Here is an 8,745-nt window from a genome sequence, read left to right as displayed (position 1 = left end):
TGTAAGTTCTACAGATCCTCAATTCAAAAACAAAGTTTATTTCGGTATAAGTAAAACCACTTTTAAATTAAGATATCCCAACCATCTTAAATCTTTCAATGCACCCAAATATAAAAATTACACTGAACTTTCCAAAGATATATGGAAGCTAAAATCGAAAAATGTAAAACCTGTTGTTACATGGAAAATAATAGCCCGATGCAAGCCCTACAACCAAGCATCAAAACTTTGTAATCTTTGTCTCCGCGAGAAATTTTATATATTATCATATAAAGGAAAAAACTTACTTAATAAAAGATATGAAATAATATCAAAGGGCTGGCATTCAAAGAAATTTTTACTATCCTTATTTGACACCGGTGACTAAATACCTTTGACGTCTTTTTGTTTTTGTTTTGTTTGTATTTGTGACGTCAGAACTCGTTCCACCGTAATTTTAATTTGTAATTTTTTTAAACGGTTTTTAAGGGGGAAGATCCCTCAAAAAATTATTTTCTAAAGTAAAGCATTTACAAAGTTGTTATATATTTTAAATAAAACTATAATAGTAATCAAAAGATTCTATCATAAAATATAGCACCCTGTTGCTATGGTAACCTGGTAACAAAGGAAAAAAGGGAAATTAGCTCCTTCACCCTGGCAAAGATTTCAGTCGATCAGAAAGGCATTAATAGGCAATTTTTTCCCAGTTTATTGATGAAAGATAGATCTACGCAATAAGCAGACAGTTTTTGCTAACAACTTTTCTGTCAGGTGGTAGCCATGTTTAACTCTTGCTACCATTTTAAGCACAAAAATTATAAACGTTTTCTAATTTTTTTTCTGTTTAAAAAACGTTTTAAAAAAGTTGTCTGCTTATTGTATACATCTTTATGAGAGGAACATATCCTGAAAATTTCATATAAATCGGTCAAGCGGTTTACAAGATACTTCTGCCGGGAGGTTAAAAACCCGCGTTCTGAGAAAAATGACAAATAAGAGAAAGTTCGGATGAAAAACATTATAAATTAACAGTAATAAAAGAAATATAATATAAAACAGCATATTGTTGATAATTTTTAATCATAAACACCAGCCCCATACATACTTCCTTCTTTCTGTTCCAATTTGTCAGATTTTTTATGTTTGCGGCCTCTTAAAATCATTCTTCGTTTCTTGATCGTGTCTTTGTTTTTATATACTGACAGGCTGACTCTTCTCTGGTTCAAGTAATTGCATCCAGAAATGTTACGCTTTCCTGGTATCATACAAAGTTTTTCAAATACAAGGATACTAGACTTTAATCCTATATTAAAGACTCCAATAGCATCGTAAAGTCCAAATTTTAGTTGTGTAAGCGAAACATATTTGGACTTTCTGGACCATATCATTGCGTTGAAGCTTTCATTCTGGTTTTGTGTTTTTCCATGAAGTAATCGATTCAAGTAAGCATCTGAAGTTAGTTCTACATATATAGGCTTCAATCTAAGTACAATATCCATAGGGAGACCAAGTCCTGGTTTATACTCATTCGTACCATTAGCTTTATCACGATTGTATTTACACCAACTGTCTGTACCTGTGGGACAATGCGGGTAATGCCAATTATTTTTTCTGGAAGATGCTACATGAAATAAACTTGCTAAAGCAGATGATCTCATGCCTTCAAGATTTCCAGAATTTTTCCTAATAGCAATTCCAAAATAATTTTGCAGACGATCAATTAAAGCGTTTGTTAAACGACCTTTACCATTTAAGCCCTTGACTTGTTTTTTTAATTGTCGACAACGAGCTCCAAGACGCTTTTGAAAATGCCCAATACAATCCAGTTTAATTATTTGAACATCCTTGTATGTTCCTTTGACAGTAGTGTAGCTTTTGCTATCACCATCACCTAAGTATTCTGTGTATCGCAAGTTATATTTCTCTAGAGAGCGATTAAATATCTTTATCGCACCAGCAGTTTCCATCCCACCAGCTGATCCTTCATAGTTTTTATTGCAAATTTGTTCTTTTTTTTCTGCTGGTTGCTGGTTTGAATTAGCTGTATTTTGAATTTTTTCACATATTTTACATTTTCTAGATAATGGTTCAACATCTAAAACCTTCCCATTTGTTATGGGCAATGCTGCGGTAACACCATTATTTGAACTATATCCCCTTTTTTGCCATGTTCCATCAACCGAAACTCCAGTATCTACTATTTCATTAAGAGATTTGCCTTCTCTGAGTTCTTGTGCAGCTTCATGCATAGTATCATTAGCAACTGTTTGTGCTGCGCTTGTCAATTTCTGAACAATAACATTGTAGTTTTTTTTACATATTCTTTTTGGCATATTCATTAGCATGGCAAACCGATGTAGACCAGATAGGCCTTGACCGAGTGTTCTCATTGCATATACTACTCTTTTATTAATATCATACCCTGCTACATTTTTTGATGTTTCAAAGTCTAATTTAAAACCACAAATGCAGCTTAATAATAAATTTGATGCAAATCCTTTACAAGACTTTTCACTCTCGCTTAACGATAATAGAGACGGTTGCAAACATTCTGGACATGCAAGTTTCATAAATATGGAGACAAGGATTTCCATGTCAATAAATCTGTAGCCACTAACACAATCTAATTTTCTACTTGGTACCATTACTGGCTTAACTTTCCTTTTTGATGCACTTTCATATACATATTGACTTTCAGTATTTACATAGTTTGTCATATTTACATCATTACTATATACACTATTTAAACCAATATTTACATTTTTTTCTTGCTTTCTCATTCCATAAAAAGAACTTTTACGTTTTCTAAGACGTTTAGTAGAAAATTTTACTCTATCAGTAACACTTTCATCACATTTTGCTATTATAGATTTGTTCATTTTAACTCAATTACAGTTTTTTAGCTTAAAAAGATGACTTAAAATCATACCCTGCTACATATGGCACGGATTTTCAAATAGGAGGGTTTGAAATATGACTTTAAAGCTTGCATTTCTAACAAAACTGAAGAAATAAAGTGGTCGAGAATGTGTTTTATTTATAATTTTCATGTAACCAGAGACGTTGCTAGGGAAGAATGACACATAGATGACCATACAAAAACGTAATTTATTATGTAATTACTGCTCAGCGTACTAAAATTTTAACTACCGTCTGGGAAATGATTGAACATGATTATATATAATGGGTAAATCCCATATTTGTTTCAAAACCACTAAGCTACTAAGTTCCTGATTACCTTTCGATTTGACAAAGAAAATGTCTATAGGTAAATTGAAGCATGCTTAAATACATATAAATATATATATATATATATATATATATATATATATATATATATATATATATATATATATATATATATATATATATATATATATATATATATGTATATATATATATATATATATTTATATATGTATATATATATATATATATATATATATATATATTTATATATATATATATATATATATACATACATACATACATATATACATATATATATATATATATACATACATATATATATATATATATATATATATATATATATATATATATATATATATATATATATATTTATATATATATATATATATATATATATATATATTTCCATATTTCATATAATTGGATTATATGAAAATATGTGACAAATTGATGTGTATTATATGTAAGGTAGTAAAAGTATTAAATTAAACTTTTATATAGTTAACGGAATTGCTTAGTTTTAAATTAAACTTTATATTCACGGAATTTATCAAGGGGCTTGGCGATTAGACATAGTAGTCTTCTTCTCGCCCCTTCTACCTATATATCTTGTTAGTAACATACGGATTGTATATATTTACACGGTAAAAAAAATTAAAAATAAATATCATTTAACAATACAAGAAAAATATAACCTTAAGGAAACACTTATAAAGTAGAATCAAGATCAAAAGAACTAAAATATATTATCTTAAAAGAAAACTACTTTTCCAGTTTATTATAAAAGTAGGAAAATTCCATCTTTGAAAAAAAATCTTTCCTGAAATTAGTTAAGTTTTGCACACAAAAAAAACTTAACCATTTAACTGCCTAATATTGGTGGGCAAGAAGAAGACTAATTTAGCCTTATCACCGAGCCCTATTCTCACGTATTTACAAAAACCGTAATATTTAAATATCTATAGTTAACAAAATATTTATTAAAAAAAATTAAAGTATAAAAATAAAATAGATAACAATTCGTTGTCTATTTTACTTTTAAAAAAATAAATAAGATATTATCATTTGCTTAAAACTTAAAAATTTAAACTAAGATTTAAAAATAAAAAGTAAATAAATTAATATACATCATTGAAATAACATAAATAAATTAGTCTACTTCATAGAAATAACGTAAATAAATTAGCAAACGCCATAGAGGTAATACCATAATAAAGGTAACAAAAAAATAAAAAAATTTTGATACTCAATGACAATTTTTGTATTAATTATTTTTTGTATTTGAGTTTTAATTTTAAAAAAACGTTTAAAATCGGATATATTAAAATCCAAAAGTAATGCCTGTTTTGATTCATTTTTAAACTGCTCTATACTAGTTTTATGTGTATTTACAATTTTGGGAAATATTTTCCACAAGTAAGATCCACGATAAAGAATTGAATATGAAGTCAGTTTTGAATTATATTTTGAGCCAACAAAGTTGTTAATTGAAAATTTTGTCGGATATTTATGAACTATTTAGTCAAAATAGGATTGAAATATTTTAGGAGATAATCCTATATTTGTTTTATACATGAATATTAAAACTTGGTGTAAGTTGATTTTATATATATTTAATGCTCCAAGTATACGCAGAAGAGGCTCACAAGGTAGAGTTCTATTAGCTCCAAAAATTATTCTGCACGCGTGCTTTTGTTTACAGTACAATTTTTTTAATTTTGTATGGTTTGTACTTACCCATGCTATATTGCAATAAATTAAATAACAATGAATAAAAGAGAAATATAAACTTTTTAAAGAAAATTTGTTTAAAAATGGTTTAGCCCTATATACCATTGCTAAATTTTTTGATATTTTATTTTCAATACTTTTATATGTAAACTCCAACGTAAATGTTCATCCAAGATTACGCCTAGAAAGTTTATTGAGTTTTCTCTTTTAATGTTAGTGTTATTGATTATTAGATTAGGCAATTTAATGGGAATATTTTTTGATTTATTAACTTTGTGAAACAATATAAATTTGGTTTTATCCACATTTAGAGAAAGGTTATTACTTTTGAATCATCTGCAAAAAAACTCCTAAGGTAAAGTAGTTACTACTGAATGCACTTGATATTCGATTTAACCACTGATGACAAAAATTTGGCACAATCTTTGATAAGCTAAAACTTATTGAATTTTTAGTTATCCAGTCTTAATTTTTTAGTTATTTTGTTTATAAAGTGTTACTTATCTTTTACTGAAAGTTTTGTTTACTTAGATTAATTAATAAAAAAGTTATCCAAAAATGAAGTCGACTACATTAATTGAACAAGTGTACAACTATTGTAATTTGCATCCTAACGCTAAAACGAAGAGCACCGTAGAGTATTTTGTTGCCTCTAATCACCCCGAAAGAACCATTAAACGTTATATGGCAAAGTGGAAGAACAATGAGCCAAAGTCTTGTAAGCCTGGATCAGGCAGAAAACCAAAAATTATGACTGCTGGGAACATCAATTGCCTGAAAGGTCTTTTGAACAACCGGTCTGGAACTTCAACAAGAAAAATTGCAAATAAGTTCAAGTGTGATCATTCCTACATTGTAAAAACAATAAAAAAACAAAAAAAACATTTGTTATTTTAAGAAAAAACAAATCCCTGATTGCACTGAGAAACAATCAAAGCAGTTGCAACTGAAGTGTGGAAGAATTTGTCGCAAATTCAGAAACCGCGACTTTGTCATTGACGATGAGTATTATTTTACATTTAAACATACAAATAAAAATTCGAATGTTGGATTTTCTCAGATGACGCAAAAAATGCACCAAAAATGTAAAATATAAGCGCAAAAGCAAATTTGAAAAAAAAGTTCTTGTGTGAATTACCATATCCCCTCGTGGAATCTCGAAACCATTTATTGTTCCTGCGAGACTGGCAATAAACCAAACAGTGTACAAAAATGATTGCATCATCAAACGATTGATTTCTTTTATCAACAAACATCACAGTGATGGTAATTATGTATTCTGGCCTGACTTGGTCTCTTCACATTATGCTAGAAGTGTATGAAACGTGTATGAAAACAATTGGGAAGCTGAAAGTGAAGATCAGCTGCAAAAAAAAATCCATTCTTGTTTAAAATTGATAAAAATCTTGTACAAGGCATGTGTGAAGATGTATACAAAAAAGTTGATGCCGTACGTCGTAATGGCGAGAAATCATTATTGCAGTCCCGAAAATAAAAAACTACTATATTGTTTAATATTCTGTACAATATTTTTTGATCATTAAACTTTTAGTTTAATGATCAAAAAATATTTTAAATACAGAAAGTAATAGTTTAAAACTATTACTGTTTAATTTGTGCCAAATTTTTGTCACCAGGGGTTACTAGTTCAATCGCTGCATGCTCCGTTGAATTTTTTTTTTTTTTATGAAACCAAATTGTTTTGAATACAGCATGTCGTTTTCTGATTAGTGATTAAAAAGCCTATTGTACATTATTCACTCAAGTAATTTTGAAAAACAAGGTAAAACAGATATTGGCCTATAATAAGAGATATTTGAGTCATCTCCGGACTTAAATATCGGCGTGATTCGTGCAATTTTTAGCTTTTCCCTGACTATAATTGTTTTAAGTGAAAAATTAAATATGTGAAATAACAAGGGTTCTATTATATTATATAATGAGTTTACAACATTAACGTTAATTTTATCAAATCCAGCACTTTTGTTAGTTTTATAGTAAAAAAAGGCGGTTTTCAATTCAATTAGTTTTAAATTAGGTTCATCCAAAACTTTATCGTAATTTTTTAAATAAGATTCAAATGGTGTTGAATTCATAGGAATTTTTAATGCCAAATTTGGGCCAGTATTAGTTAAGAAGCTGTTTAGTTTTTCAGCAATAATTGATTTATCATAAATTGTATTTTTATCAATTGTTATTTTTTTGGCAGAATGCTTCTCGCATAATTATTTTTTCTTATTATTTCTTTAATTACACTCCATGTTTTTTAGTGTTTCCGGTGGCTTTACTTAAAAGCTTTGCATAATAAAGCTTTTTTGAGTTCTTTTTTGTTTTTTCAAATATATTTTTATAATTTTTTATGTCATTTCGTTTTTATAAATTTTTTTTTTCAAGTGCTTATCATATAACTTTTGTTTTCTTTTTAAAGATTTTAATAACCCGTTAAGCATCCATGGAGTTAAAACAGTTTTGATTTTTAGAATAATTTTTTTTTTAGGAAATGCTTGATCATATTGCTTGCAGAAATGATTTAAAAATAGATCATATGCGTTGTTAACGTCATGTGACTGCAATACCAAATTCCAATCAACGTTGTTTTTTTAAAAGATTTTGAAATTTTTTTACCGAATTTTCATTGATCTATCGTTCATCATATCGATCTATACATTCATTGCGTGTGTCATAGGCTGAGTTTGGTTATTAGACAGTCTTGTAAAATACCTGAAATAAGAAATGTGTTAGCTATAATGAAGAAGTTTACAAATAGATGAAAAATAGCGCAAAGTGAGCAGAACTTCTTAGCTTGGTGTGCCAAAACAAAAACCAATTTTAAACATAGAATAGACATTTGATATTTGTGTTACAAAATGGGTTAAAACGGTCAAAGACAAATATCAAGCACTGTCTTTTCTGAAAGCGTTTGGGAGTTTTGATTTTATTATATACTATTTTGTCTCTGCGTATGCCTTTAGTGCAGGAAAAATCTAGTGACAGTATATATGCCTTTAAGTGTATCAAAACTTTTAAATCGGAAATAAAAATAATAAGAATAGACAAAAATATGTTTGCCGAATGAACATATTCATTATAAATATATTCATTCGGCAAACATATTTATATCTATTCTCATATTATGTTTATGCATGAATAATTCATGCATCAATTCTTGCCGAAAAATCAAATGTAAAACCAGTAACGCCAAAAGCACACACAGGCCAACAATCTCATCGAGCAAATCCGCCCTTTAAAACGTTTGAAGAATATTTCAAAAAATCTCTCATCATTCCATTTATAGATCGTGTATTGGTTGAATTGAAATAAAAATTTAAATAATCAGATTGAGTTATTGTTACCTTCTATTATCTGCGTAAAAACTTAAACGGAGTTATCTAAAGTGATTCAAAACACTGTGATGCATTATGAAAGTGATCTCCCTTACTCAATAATCTATTTTCAATTGATGAAGAAATAATTATGTGGCAAAAATTGTGGCCTAGATGTCAACCAGATAATCGACCCTCATGTGCTGTTAGTGTTTTATTAAGAATGTAAAAAGTTTCCAAATATTTATATTCTTCTTTTCCATGTATTTGTTCTTCAAGTCACTACTGCAGAATGTGAAAGAATGGGAAGTGCAATTCAGCACCTTCATTCATACACAAGAGCAACCTAAAGACAAAAACGACTTTCAGAGTTGGCGTTAATGCACATCCACTATGGTTACATGGTTACAACTTTGATTTAGATGTGGCCGTTAAAATGTTGGCTAAATTACATCCGAGAAGATTTGAATTTGTCTCCTTTCTTTTAGACGCTTAA

Source organism: Hydra vulgaris, chromosome 05 (assembly GCF_038396675.1).
Source record: "Hydra vulgaris chromosome 05, alternate assembly HydraT2T_AEP".
Classification (NCBI taxonomy): domain Eukaryota; kingdom Metazoa; phylum Cnidaria; class Hydrozoa; order Anthoathecata; family Hydridae; genus Hydra; species Hydra vulgaris.
This window is presented reverse-complemented; position numbering follows the sequence as displayed.